The following is a 14,924-nucleotide window of genomic DNA, read 5'->3' on the forward strand; positions in this document are numbered from 1 at the left end:
AGACAGAGAGTCACAGACTGGATAAAGAAACACGATCCATCTATATGCTGCCTACAAGAGACACACCTTAGACTTGGAGACTCAAACAAACTAAAACTCAAAGGATGGAAAAAAGTATATCAAGCAAACAATAAGCAAAAAAGAAGAGGAGTAGCAATATTAATTTCTGACAAAATAGACTTTAGACTTAAATCCACCACAAAGGATAAAGAAGGACACTATATAATGATAAAAGGGACAATTGATCAGGAAGACATAACCATATTAAATATTTACGCACCCAATGACAGGGCTGCAAGATACATAAATCAAATTTTAACAGAACTGAAAAGCGAGATAGATACCTCCACAATTATAGTAGGAGACTTCAACACACCACTTTCGGAGAAGGACAGGACATCCAGTAAGAAGCTAAACAGAGACACGGAAGATCTAATTACAACAATCAACCAACTTGACCTCATTGACTTATACAGAACTCTCCACCCAACTGCTGCAAAATATACTTTTTTTTCCAGCGCACATGGAACATTCTCTAGAATAGACCACATATTAGGTCATAAAACAAACCTTTGCAGAGTCCAAAACATCGAAATATTACAAAGCATCTTCTCAGATCACAAGGCAATAAAACTAGAGATCAATAACAGAAAAACGAGGGAAAAGAAATCAAATACTTGGAAAATGAACAATACCCTCCTGAAAAAAGACTGGGTTATAGAAGACATCAAGGAGGGAATAAGGAAATTCATAGAAAGCAACGAGAATGAAAATACTTCCTATCAAAACCTCTGGGACACAGCAAAAGCAGTGCTCAGAGGCCAATTTATATCGATAAATGCACACATACAAAAAGAAGAAAGAGCCAAAATCAGAGAACTGTCCCTACAACTTGAACAAATAGAAAGTGAGCAACAAAAGAATCCATCAGGCACCAGAAGAAAACAAATAATAAAAATTAGAGCTGAACTAAATGAATTAGAGAACAGAAAAACAATTGAAAGAATTAACAAAGCCAAAAGCTGGTTCTTTGAAAAAATTAACAAAATTGATAAACCATTGGCTAGACTGACTAAAGAAATACAGGAAAGGAAACAAATAACCCGAATAAGAAATGAGAAGGACCACATCACAACAGAACCAAATGAAATTAAAAGAATCATTTCAGATTATTATGAAAAATTGTACTCTAACAAATTTGAAAACCTAGAAGAAATGGATGAATTCCTGGAAAAACACTACCTACCTAAACTAACACATTCAGAAGTAGAACAACTAAATAGACCCATAACAAAAAAAGAGATTGAAACGGTAATCAAAAAACTCCCAACAAAAAAAAGTCCTGGCCCGGACGGCTTCACTGCAGAGTTCTACCAAATTTTCAGAGAAGAGTTAACACCACTACTACTAAAGGTATTCCAAAGCATAGAAAATGACGGAATACTACCCAACTCATTCTATGAAGCCACCATCTCCCTGATACCAAAACCAGGTAAAGACATTACAAAAAAAGAAAATTATAGACCTATATCCCTCATGAACATTGATGCAAAAATCCTCAACAAAATTCTAGCCAATAGAATCCAACAACACATCAAAAAAATAATTCACCCTGATCAAGTGGGATTTATACCAGGTATGCAAGGCTGGTTTAATATCAGAAAAACCATTAATGTAATCCATCACATAAATAAAACAAAAGACAAAAACCACATGATCTTATCAATTGATGCAGAAAAGGCATTTGACAAAGTCCAACACCCATTCATGATAAAAACTCTTACCAAAATAGGAATTGAAGGAAAATTCCTCAACATAATAAAGGGCATCTATGCAAAGCCAACAGCCAATGTCACTCTAAATGGAGAGAACCTGAAAGCATTTCCCTTGAGAACGGGAACCAGACAAGGATGCCCTTTATCACCGCTCTTATTCAACATCGTGTTGGAAGTCTTAGCCAGGGCAATCAGGCTAGACAAAGAAATAAAAGGTATCCGGATTGGCAAGGAAGAAGTAAAGTTATCACTATTTGCAGATGACATGTTTATATACACAGAAAACCCTAAGGAATCCTCCAGAAAACTACTGAAACTAATAGAAGAGTTTGGCAGAGTCTCAGGTTATAAAATAAACATACAAAAATCACTTGGATTCCTCTACATCAACAAAAAGAACACCGAAGAGGAAATAACCAAATCAATACCATTCACAATAGCCCCCAAGAAGATAAGATACTTAGGAATAAATCTTACCAAGGATGTAAAAGACCTATACAAAGAAAACTACAAAGCTCTACTACAAGAAATTCAAAAGGACATACTTAAGTGGAAAAACATACCTTGCTCATGGATAGGAAGACTTAACATAGTAAAAATGTCTATTCTACCAAAAGCCATCTATACATTTAACGCACTTCCGATCCAAATTCCAATGTCATATTTTAAGGGGATAGAGAAACAAATCACCAATTTCATATGGAAGGGAAAGAAGCCCCGGATAAGCAAAGCACTACTGAAAAAGAAGAAGAAAGTGGGAGGCCTCACCTTACCTGACTTCAGAAACTATTATACAGCCACAGTAGTCAAAACAGCCTGGTATTGGTACAACAACAGACACATAGACCAATGGAACAGAATTGAGAACCCAGACATAGATCCATCCACGTATGAGCAGCTGATATTTGACAAAGGACCAGTGTCAATTAACTGGGGAAAAGATAGCCTTTTTAACAAATGGTGCTGGCATAACTGGATATCCATTTGCAAAAAAATGAAACAGGACCCATACCTCACACCATGCACAAAAACTAACTCCAAGTGGATCAAAGACCTAAACATAAAGACTAAAACGATAAAGATCATGGAAGAAAAAATTGGGACAACTCTAGGAGCCCTAATACAAGGTATAAACAGAATACAAAACATTACCAAAAATGATGAAGAGAAACCCGATAACTGGGAGCTCCTAAAAATCAAACACCTATGCTCATCTAAAGACTTCACCAAAAGAGTAAAAAGACCACCTACAGATTGGGAAAGAATTTTCAGCTATGACATCTCCGACCAGCGCCTGATCTCTAAAATCTACATGATTCTGTCAAAACTCAACCAGAAAAAGACAAACAACCCAATCAAGAAGTGGGCAAAGGATATGAACACACATTTCTCTAAAGAAGATATTCAGGCAGCCAACAGATACATGAGAAAATGCTCTAGATCATTAGCCATTAGAGAAATGCAAATTAAAACTACGATGAGATTCCATCTCACACCAGCAAGGCTGGCATTAATCCAAAAAACACAAAATAATAAATGTTGGAGAGGCTGCGGAGAGATTGGAACTCTCATACACTGCTGGTGGGAATGTAAAATGGTACAACCACTTTGGAAATCTATCTGGCGTTATCTTAAACAGTTAGAAATAGAACTACCATACAACCCAGAAATCCCACTCCTAGGAATATACCCTAGAGATACAAGAGCCTTCATACAAACAGATATATGCACACCCATGTTTATTGCAGCTCTGTTTACAATAGCAAAAAGTTGGAAGCAACCAAGGTGTCCATCAACGGATGAATGGGTAAATAAATTGTGGTATATTCACACAATGGAATACTACGCATCGATAAAGAACAGTGACGAATCTCTGAAACATTTCATAACATGGAGGAACCTGGAAGGCATTATGCTGAGCGAAATTAGTCAGAGGCAAAAGGACAAATATTGTATAAGACCACTATTATAAGATCTTGAGAAATAGTAAACCTGAGAAGAACAAAAAAAAAAAAAAAAAAGTAGTGAGCCATGCTGCCCTCCCTTTAATGCTGAGCCCTTGAACCTGGTGTGTGCCAGCACCTGCAACATCTCAGTTCAGAGCAGCTGTGGTGCTCAGTGGCCACCGTTGGCAATGCACAGCTCCGGAGGCTGGGCAGAGCAGAAACTGGCAAAGGGGAGGCCAAGCAGAACCCTAGAGGGGCTTCAGCAGCGGGAGGATGGTGACAGGTTGAGTGGACAGGCAGCAGAGCTGAGGAGACTCCCTGGTGAGGGGGTCAAGGACCCTGGGGCAGGTGGCTGGATGGGTCTGCCTCCAGGTCCCTGGAGGTCATGTAACATCTGATGAGGAAGGCGGAGGCAGGAGGGGGACAGGCTGGGGATGGAGGGAACCTGGCTGGCCACGGGTCATACCCCTCTGCTGTTCCATCCATCAGAATCCAGCTGCAGCTGATACAGGCCTTCCTCAGGGAGAAACTGCCTTGGAAGGAGGGGGCGTCCAGAGGGTGTCCTGCCAGGAAGGGCAGAGCCTACATCCCTGGCCCCTAACCTGCAGGGGAAGAAGGCTGGAGTGCTGTAGATGGGGGTGTCCGTGGGGTGGCAGAAGGGATTTGGGGCTAAGACAAGGAGCCTTGTCACCTACACCTGTGGGCAGTGTCCTGGGCCTACCCCTGGTCCCCTCATTACCTACTGGCCTCTAAGTACATGGCCTCACCTGCTCACAGGATGGAGTAGCTGGGCCCGCATCCCCCCGAGAGCCCAGGTGTACTTTGGACAGCTGCTGGGCATGTGTGACCAGATCAGCTTCCCAGTGGGTGAGCAAGACCCTCCCTGGTGGTGGGGTGGCGGGACAGGGTGGCAGCATGCTCACAGGGACCTGGGCTCACCATTATCTACCTCAGCATGTGCCGGCCAGGCAGTCTTCCACGTGTACAAGTCCGTGCCCTATGGCCCACTGATGGAGGTGCTGTCCTACCTGTCCTGCTGTGCCCTGGAGAAGCATGGCCATCAGGAAGAATGCCCAGCAGGAGTGGCAGCTGCTGTGGCAGGAGCTCATACTAAGACTCTGCATGGGCAACTTCTTTAATCCCCCAGCCTAGAGCCCCAGGGTGGACCCCACCTCTCACCACGGCTGCCAGACTGAACTTCTAGACTCCTCCCTACCACTTGTGCCCCAGGCTCTGTGGGCCAATGCCAGGTGCTGCCTCTACTCTCTGGAACTGTGGGCTCCTAGGGCCCTCAGGCCAGGGCAATAGTTTGGGGGTAGGGTCTGGGCTGCAGCTTTCCTTTCAGCTCTCCCACCACACCCACGTGCCCCAGCACCAACATGAAGTAACCTGTGTATACCCAAGACTGAAAGACCCGTTGGAGGTGGGGCCAGATGGTCAGAGCTGCCCTCAAGGCCCCACTCCCTACCCAGGGGTGTGGGCACTCAGATGTGGGCAAGAGTATACCTGAGACAGCCATTGTGTCCCTCACATCCTCTGTCAGGGTGTGACCTGCACACCCTGACCCTCATGGGCTAAGCAGTGGCCAGGCCTGAGGAAGTCATTCTGGTAAATAAACCACTATTTCTACAGCTGTGCTCCACGAATCGGTGTCCACAGCCTGCTTTCCTGTGGTGTCTGTCCTCACATGGGTCAGCTCGGGGCAGCAGAATGAGAGGGACTCAGCGGGGCCCCAAAAAGTTCCACCTTCAGGCCTGGCCTCCCGGCATCATCTGCTCTGAAGGTCAGGCCTATGGTAGCCAGGTGGGTGGGGCAGGGCCTGCCAGCACCTCCCTCAGTCTGCAGTGCAGACCCAACCTCCTCCTGCCCCCTCCATAACCCAGCACGCTCCCCTCCCCTGGTCAGGGTGAGAGCAGAGGCTTTATGCTTCCAGGACAGGCCCTGGAACTTACCCCACTCTGGGCCACTTTCTCTCCCTGAGACCCTTCCTGCTGCTCAGTGCCTTTCACCCCAGCAGCCCCACTGACCCACACTGGGCAGCTGCTGCCCCAGCAGGCCACCAAATAGGTCTAGCGTTGCCACCAGCTCCCTGCCCATGCTACCTGGCCTCTTCCTGCCCTCTCCACCAGCCTCACACAGAACAGGTTAGATGTGGACCTTGTGCCCTGGGGCTCAGACAGGAGGACCTGCATGGTCACTGGCAGTGACAGTGCTGTGGGACCAGGGCTGGGGCAGGGGAGTCCAGGAGGCTGGGGCAGGATCAGGCACACAGGTGCAGGAGGAGGGGAGTCCCAGGCAGCAGCCTCTGCAGCAACTTAGCTGCACTGAGTGGGGGCTGTGCCCAGCACCATTCTCAGCTGGCTCCTCCGTGGACCACTGAGCCACCAGATGAGGGCTCTACTTGGCCCCAGTCATGGCAGGCACCACAGAGCTGTCACACAAACCAAGTGCAGGTCACACTGAGGAGTCTTTATTTCTCTGGGACACACAGGGCTGGGGCCTTACAACCTCTTGCACACAGGGCTACAGATGCCAATGGAGGGATGAAGACCAGAACAAGAACAAAGCCTGGTGCTTGGGCAAGGTCAGGAAAATGCCCAGTGGAGTGAGAAGGTGCTAGAACCTCCAGCCTCCACTCAGCCCTGGGGCAGACAGCAAACAGGCTGTGCTCACTCTCCCTTGTACTCAGCATCCTAGCATTTGGATAGGAACACCCAGGCAAAGGTGAGTGGCAGGCACAGGCAAGTTGGGAAGAAGGTGGCCAGACGTCAGGAAAATGAGCTCCATGCAGCTCAATGCTACCTGTGGGACAGGGCTACCCTCCCAGCCAGGTTGGGCAGTGGTTGACTGGTGGGGACCCCACCTGGTCACAGGGTTGCCTTCCCCATCTGGCAGTCCCTCTGCTGCAGCTTCCGGATTAGTTTCAGCAGGTTCATCTGCAACGTCAGCTCCTGAGGTACAGAGGGGTTCCCCTGTCAGGGACAGAGTAACACTGGGCCCCTGTGGTCCCAGCAAAGGCCTCAGAGGCTGCCTTTTCCCAAGGTCTCAGAAAGAGGGACTAGGGCCTAGAGGGTGCCAGGAAGTGAGATGACTGGGCTGACTTCTGGGTGAAGGGGCAAAACCCAGGCTACATACACCCCACGATAGGGCCTGCAGTTGGCCTGGCTCGGTGCATACAGAAGTACACGCTGGGCCCGGGCTAGGTGGGAATGCCCCTGTCACCAGCAGACTCACCCTCCTGTGGGCAGGGGTGGGGACAGAGCCCCTTCCTGGAGTCTCATTTCAACTCCCCTGTCCCCCCCAAAAAATATTGGGCCTGTATCCTCAGCGACCAGCTGTAAAGCCCCAAGAGGAATCGAGCCTTTGGGACCAGCATCACCTGGTCAAGCCAGGGCGCTGACCTGCAGGTTCGTGGTGATGTAGAAGCCAGTGACTCCTGCCTTCTCCAGCGTGCTCTGCTGGTCTGCCACCATCTGGTCCAGCTCTAGGATGATCTTTTTGTCCATAGTTTGCTGCTCCTCATGGATCCACTGCCTGCCACTGCGAGTGCACCTGAGGGCGGCTCTGGGACACTCAGCCCTCTACCCGCCAATGCCACCAACACTCACTGCTGGCCTGCTACCTTCTTCCCTAGCCCTCTGGCCTCACTGGCACCAGCACTGAGACTACCAATGGTGGCTTCAACCGCCCCTAGGCCTCTTCCCCTCCCCTCAGCCACACTAAACCTGAAGAAGGGTTGCACATTGGCCTGCCCTCCCCCACACTCTCTTCTGTCCTCTAGGAGGCTCTTGCCAGGTGTCCTTCTGGTGCTGATCCATGGCTCTGGCCACCTCCTCTGGGCTTCCCTGCGCTCCCTGGCTGTCTCGCACACATTTCTGTGGGCCACCTGCTCTCTTCCATGTCAGTTATACTCCAGGCCCCAGACTGACCTGGAGCTCCCCAGATGCAGAGAGCTGTGTGACTTAAGGGCCTGGCACTGGTCAGATGGAAACAGAACTGGGAGTCAGCAGGCAGGGGTAGATGGGCCTCTGCCTGACTGGCCCTGTCACCACCCCACTCTTGCCCTTGCACCCTCGAGGCCACTGGGAAGGTGGGCGTGGAGGAGGTCTGGGCCTGCCACATCATGCCTTCACCTGAATACCTGCTCTGCCATGTGCTCTGTGCACGGCCCCAACCCAACCGGAGCCACTCTCTGGGGGAGCAGGGAAATCACAGACAGGTCCTCTTCTCCACCCTGTCCCATGCCCCCACCCCACATGGGATATTGAACGCTCTACCCCATATTAAGAGCCATGGACTCATCAGCCTCCAGCCGCCTGCCCCAGAATACTCCCTGTGCAGCCACCCAGGTCTCAAGCCACTCTTAGTGTCTCCAGCGTGGTGCAGTCAGCAGAGCCCATGTGGGGCCCACGAGAAGGGGCCAGGCCCTGGTTACTCTGCCAGCTCCCCTTACCTCCAGTTCACACTGCTATGCCTCCTGGAGCAAGGGCAAGTTGTGGGGCTGGCAGGCCTCCTGGGCTTCCTCATGCTTCTGCCGCAGCGCTTGTCTGAGCACTGGGGAGGAATGGGAGGGCCCCTGAGCAGGTGGTGGGGGCGGGGGTAGGCCCAGGGGATGCCTCATTCCTCCCGGCCCACCCATCCTGTACAGGCCTCAGCATCACACCACACAGCAACCAAGCCAGAGGGGAAAATGGGAGACCCAGTGGGAAGTAGGTGGGCACTCCATGCACCAGAAAGCTGGCCAGAGATCTGGCCCACACTGGCCCCCAGGCCGCCCTCACTTAGGGCAGGGCCCTTCCCCAGAGGGACAGAGGTTACCAGGGGACGGAGGAAGGGTCAGCTGTTGTAGCCCAGGCTCAGAAGACCAAGGGGGTAGGAGGAGGCACGCTGGGAGAGAGGCTGCAGTCTGGAGGCTTTTGGGCTCTGACAGCCACAGGCCAACCGTCCCATCATTCACAGGTACCCAGAGAGATGCCCAGACACCACCACCCCAGGCAAAAACCTGGAACAGGAGGAGGAAAGAGGGATCATTGTGCAGGGTGGAGGGCAGCTGCCGCACCAAGGGGTGTGGTTATGCTGCTCTTCAGGAGGGGCAGAGCCAGCCCTGCCCCCCACCCACAGCTCCCAGCCCCTCCCTGGCCGCCAGAGCAGAAGGATGGGCAAGGACCCTGGGTGGCCCAAGGATGGGTGTGGGAGAACCCACCACCTCACACTGTGTGTGCATGCCAGGCCTGTGGGAATCCTGACTGCAAATCTGGGCAGTGAGACCCAACACCAGAGAAAGACTCTGCAGTGACAGGAAAAGCAAACCTCTGAGAAAGTCATGACTCAAATGAAGACAATGCAGCCTTGATAAACAAGACGGAGACGCCACCCCAGATGACAAGCAGATACACCAGAATAAAAATGATGGCAAGAAAACCCCAAGGCAAGTGCAGATGGGACCCTGGTGTCCTATGAGCCGAGAGAGGCCCAGTGCTGGGGAATCTGTATTGCTCAGAGAGGGATTTACCAGGCAATGCTCCCATGGTCCCTGCTAAACTGTGTCAGACACAGATTTGTGCAGAATTGTCCAGTCTGACAGGAATAGACAGAGGAGAAAGGTTTCATGGGATGAAGAGAAACCTCCAAGAAAAGAGAATATGGAAGATAATGCGCCAGAGCCCCAGACCCGTAAGTGTCAAATGGCTAAATCTCTGTGGTACAGAGGGGTCCTCAGCTGTTAGAAAACACAAAACCCAACACTCTGGTCCTGGGAAGAGACCTCAACTTACAGCTGTTCTTGGGAGGGTCTGTGGGGTCTCACTGCCAGCAGCCTGGCACTTACCGTGCCCACAGCCTCCACTTCCTTTTTCTTGGCATTCTGTGCACACCTTGACTACATTTATCACATTAAATGTGTTTTAAACCAAGAGCCACCTTCAAGACATCTCCATACCCAGGGATGAGAAAGATACTCCTGGTTAATACTTTTAGCTGCTAACTGAAAGGTCAGGAGTTTGAGTCCAACCAGGGACGCCTTGAAAGAAAGGCCTTGTGATCAATCTACGTACTTCCAAAAAATCAGCCACTTAAGACCCTATGGAACACAGCTCTTCTCTGATACACATGGGGTTGCCATCAGTTGAAACAGACTTGACAGCAACTGGGACTGGTTGGTACGGTTACTTGGTTACAGTGAATACAATAAAACAGGCAAAAAAAACAGGACATTTCACCTGCTTTGCTCCATTTATCAAATGTTGCCACAAAGCCCAGATCAATTCCCAGTTTCCACTGGGTAAGCAACCACAAGGTAAAAAGGGAGCTGTGCCAGCTCCTGGGGTAGAAGGGACTTAGTAATGACCAAGGAAAGCAAACAGAGCCATTCACCACCAGCTAAATCAGCTAGGAGGAAAAGGTGCATGCCTACAGCAAAACCAAAACCAAACCCGTTGCTGTCGAGTCAATTCTGACTCATAGCAACCCTACAGGACAGAGTAGAATTGCTCCATAGGGTTTCCAAGGAGTGCCTGGTGGATTCAACTGCCAACCTTTTGGTTAGCAGCTGAACTTTTAACCACTACTCCACCAGGCTTTCCCACCTATGGCTGCAGCACCAAAAACATGTCCAAACCTTCTAAAGGACAAAGGGCAAAGTGTACGCAGAGTTTTTAAAAACACCCCACTAAGAAGAACCAGGGCTCCATGGAGAAATGGCAATTCCAAGACTGAGGCACAGAAAGGACAAGAAAAGGTGTGCCTAAATGAACATGTTCCCATACCAGAAAGTAAGGAAGTGCTCAAGCAATGATGGGGACCCGTCCAAAAGACAGGGAGCCATCTGATGCTCTCTCCTGGTCACACATGGTACAACTTGAGCATTAAAAAGGATAATCAGATGTGGTCTTCAGATTTCTGAAGTGTATGCATCTTATACATCAATAAAAAGATTAAAAAAGACAATCCCCCAAACATTTAAGGAAGAAATGATACCAACTGTACACTAATTTTTCCAGAAAACTGAAAAGAGACTTCCCAACTCATTCTGAGACCAGCATTACCCTGATACCCAAATCAGACGAAGAAAGAACAAGAAAACAAAACACAGATCAATATCCCTCATAAACACAGAGGTGAAAATTCTTAAGATTTTAATGTATTGAATCCAACATGTGTAAAAAGGATAACATATCATGACCAGGTAGGATTTACCTAAGAATGCAGTTTATCCCAGAAATTAAAAAAATCAATCAATGCAATTCACCACATTAAAACAGAAAAACCACATGATCACCTCAGTAGATGCAGAAAAAAGATTTGACAAAATTCAACATCCAGTCCTGATAAAAACACACTAATCCTGGGGCCAACCAATACCGTCTGCCCCGATGCGGGGGGGGGGGGGGGGGGGGGGCGGGGCAGGATCACTTGGAGGAATTTTTGCCACAAATATGTAGCCTGGATCTAATCAGGCCTCTAGACCTGCCTCCCAATTTACAGAAAATATAGAGATTCATAGTGAAGTGTAATGATATTCTTATACATTTAGAGACGTAAAGAAATATGACAAACTATTAACATTGAATCCAGGTAGAAAGCATATAGATACCCGTTGTAGTGTTCTTTCAACCTTTCTAAATGTCTGAACCTTTTTTTTTTTTTTTTGCTTTTTCAATAATAACTTGGGGGGAAATAAAATAACAGAAGTGGGAAACCTGATGGAGCTAGGGGACCTGCCTTACATCCCTTGCAGGAAGGGCCCCAGCGTCCCCAGTATTCCTGGGTGGGGACGCCTAGGAGTTGCCAAGGCTCAAGAGGCATTGGTTGCGCTTGTGGCTCACAGGGGAAACGTCTCAGGCGTCAAAGGGAATTCCTGGGAATTCCATGCGCAGCCGGAGAGGGATGTGGCCCCAAAGGACGCGCCAGTCCTGGACAGACCATCTTCCACAGCGGGGCAGTCAAGGGCCACGCGGGCGGCAGCCACCCAGGTCTGTCCCGTGGGCTGGCCGAACACCAAGGACTTGGGCCATCCTGCCTGGAGGAGGTGGGGAGCACCGAGGAGTCCGAACAAGGAGTTTCTGGACGTCGTTCTACGCGGGCAACTGACAAAACTGACGAGCCTCATCTGTCACCAAAAAAGCCCGCCGGGGGGCTCATCCCGAGAGTCCTCTTTCCCGGGGAACCCCTTGCGTGGCCCGCCGCCCCGCCCGCGCACCTCGGTGGCCGTCCTGCAGCCGCAGGCGCTGGCTGTACAGGCGCTTCTCGGTGAGGTGCTGGGTCTCCAGCAGCCCCTGCACGATCTCGAACACGCTGCCGTCGAGGAGCGCCAGGGCCAAGTCGCTGAGCGTGGTGTAGGACAGGCGCCGCTGGCAGGAGCTACGAACAGAGGGCGCGTGAGCGCGGAGGGGCCGCGGGTCGCCTCGGCCCGGCCACCGCCCACCTCGCCCCCGGTCGTGCACCTGGGCAGCTCTTTGCAGCGCCGACGGCAGCTGGTAATGTCGCTCCTGCTGCCGGGCTCCGTCCGCCGCCTCCTCGAAGGCGCCGGGGTAGCGCTCCCTCTCGCTGGCGCCCCGCCTGCCGCCGGCCACAGCGACGCGTCGCGTCTTTTACCTCAGTCGACAGCCCGGTGCGCTCCGCCGCCCGCCCGGCCGAAGCTTGCCCCGCCCCTGCGTCATCGGGACTAACTCGCCCCGCCCCCGGCCCGCCCGCCTCGAGGACCGCCCTCCCGCCCCGCCTCTTCCGGAAGGAGGCTGGTCCAGAACGAGGCTCGCCCCGCCCCTGCGTCATCGGGACTAACTCGCCCCGCCCCCGGCCCGCCCGCCTCGAGGACCGCCCTCCCGCCCCGCCTCTTCCGGAAGGAGGCTGGTCCGGAATGAGGCTCGTCCCGCCCCCAGCCCAAGCTGAGTCTAGCCCCGTCCCTCCGCGGAGGTGCCCAAGGGATCCCGCCTTGTCCTTGGCCATTACCCTGCTGCCCGCGCCCTTGGAGTTTTGCTAAAATATGCAGACCCAGGAGCCTGGTCAATTCCAGGCTAGATTCTGGCCACCCCAAGGGGAAGGCCAATTAGTTGTTCCTGGGTAACCTAGAGGAGCAGAAGGTGCATCTCAGTCTCCAGGTGAAATAAAGGAGAAGCTTCTGGTGGGTGGCGGGGTGTTTCATGCGTGAAGGCCTACCACAGCAGTAAGAAAGTCTGCTCAGGTAGCCTCAGTATCCCTGTGAGGTTGGAAGGTTGGAGAAAGTACAGCTTGTAGATGTCTCCTTCCCTGCAGTGAGTTATCTGGCTGTCAGTGTGTTACTCACTGTCTTACTTTAGGTTTCTGGAAAAGAAACATAGATCCTCATTCGGTAGTGGATTTGATGTAATTGCATTTCAGGTTTAGACAGCACATCTGTGTACTGCTACTCTCATTTAACTTGGGGTTCTAGGAACATTATGTAGTTGAGTTCTTAAACCATTGAACTGGAAAGCTGAGCAGCCCCTTGCATATCTTGATGTTTGCCTACCTGGCATTGTCCTTACAGGTGACAGGTTGTCCTCCTTATACGGGTGAGCACAGAGGCTCAGATGGGGTCATTTGCCAAGGATTCACTTAATGCAATTAAACCCCAGATTGGATTTACCACCTTGACTCAGAGCAAAATAAATCCTGGTGGGTTAAAGTTTTAAACATTAAAAAAAAAAAAAAGTGTAGGTAAGCATTTTTTTTTATTATAAGTGGACACAAAACCAAAATCTACAAAATGAAGACTTAGAAGTCTAATGACATGAAATCTAAGCACCTATTTTTTCTTTATTATCTGTATCACATCTCTGGTATAATGATTTAATATTATATTTAAAACACATGGCACATAGCAAGTCATAATAAATGATGCCTGCTGTTTTTCTTCATTGAAATTTTAATATGAATTTCATTGCTGGATGTGTCAGGAAACTACTTTGAGAAAATAGTTTAAAAATCGTATTGCAAAATGCAGGTAAATAGCTCTTCTATATTATAAACTCAGACTTTAAAACTTTATAATATCATCATAAACTACAAATAATAGCTCTCAGGTACCATTTTGAGGAAAACCATTTTTGTAACCCAGAGGATGGACAGTCCTGGCCACTCAGGGAACAGTGTCTACATATCGTTATGTAAACGCTCCTTCACAAAGTACCACCTCTCACTGAAAGATTGCTTTGTGCTGTCACTCAAATGTTGACTCTGTAGAATATTTAAATTTATTTGAATCTTAGAATATAATGGTGTGAAATCCTTTTCCATTTGCTGTTAATAAAAAAGAGATGAGTCTTCTAGAATCAAAAGCCAGTTCTCATGTTTTGTCTTGGTGGCGCAAGCTGTTTGCTCTCTACTACGAACCTAAAGGTTTGTGGTTCAAACCCACCTAGTGACACTTTAGAAGAGAGATTTGGCAATGTGCTTCCATAAAGATTAGAGCCAAGAAAACCCCATGGTACAGTTCTACTCTGTAACACACGGGGTCACCAAGAGTCGGAATTAACTCAAGGGCAACAGCTTTTTTTTGGGGGGTCCATTCATGCACTCCAAGAGAATGCAGAAATTATTGAGCAGTATCAATAATATCACATGCAAGTAAAATTTTGCTGAAGATAATTAAAACATGGTTCCAGCAGTATATCAATATGGAACTGCCAGAAATTCAAGCCAGATTCAGAATACGATGTGAAACGAAAAATATCATTGCTGATGTCAGATGGATCTTGGCTGAAAGCAGAGAGTACCAGAAAGATGTTTACTTGTGTTTATTGACTATGGAAAGGCATTCGACTGTGTGGACCACAACAAATTATGGATAACATTGTGAAGAATGGGAATTTCAGAACCCTTAATTGTGCTCATGTGGAACCTGTACATAGACCAAAAGGCAGTCATTTGAACAGAACAAGGGGATAGTGGGTGGTTTAAAATTAGGAAAGGTGTGCATCAGGGTTGCCTCATTTCAGCAAAGTTATTCAACCTGTATGCTGAGCAATAATCCGAGAAGCTGGACTATATGAAGAAGAACGTGGCATCAGGATTGGAGGAGGACTCATTAACAACCTGCGTTATGCAGATGATATAACCTTGCTTGCTGAAAGTGAAAAAGACTTGAAGCACTTATTAATGAAGATAAAAAACTATAGCCTCAATATGGATTACACCTCAACATAAAGAAAACAAAAATCTACACTAAATAGACAATAGATAAGTGGTA

General features: G+C 49.0%; 1 pseudogene; it reads right to left on the reverse strand.

Moving 5' to 3' along the window:
- Positions 1-6,547: 6,547 nt before the first annotated feature.
- Positions 6,548-12,490, reverse strand: LOC100654744 (protein DGCR6-like; annotated as a pseudogene).
- Between the last annotated feature and the right edge of the window lie 2,434 nt (positions 12,491-14,924).

Source organism: Loxodonta africana, chromosome 19 (genome assembly GCF_030014295.1).
Source record: "Loxodonta africana isolate mLoxAfr1 chromosome 19, mLoxAfr1.hap2, whole genome shotgun sequence".
NCBI classification, from domain to species: domain Eukaryota; kingdom Metazoa; phylum Chordata; class Mammalia; order Proboscidea; family Elephantidae; genus Loxodonta; species Loxodonta africana.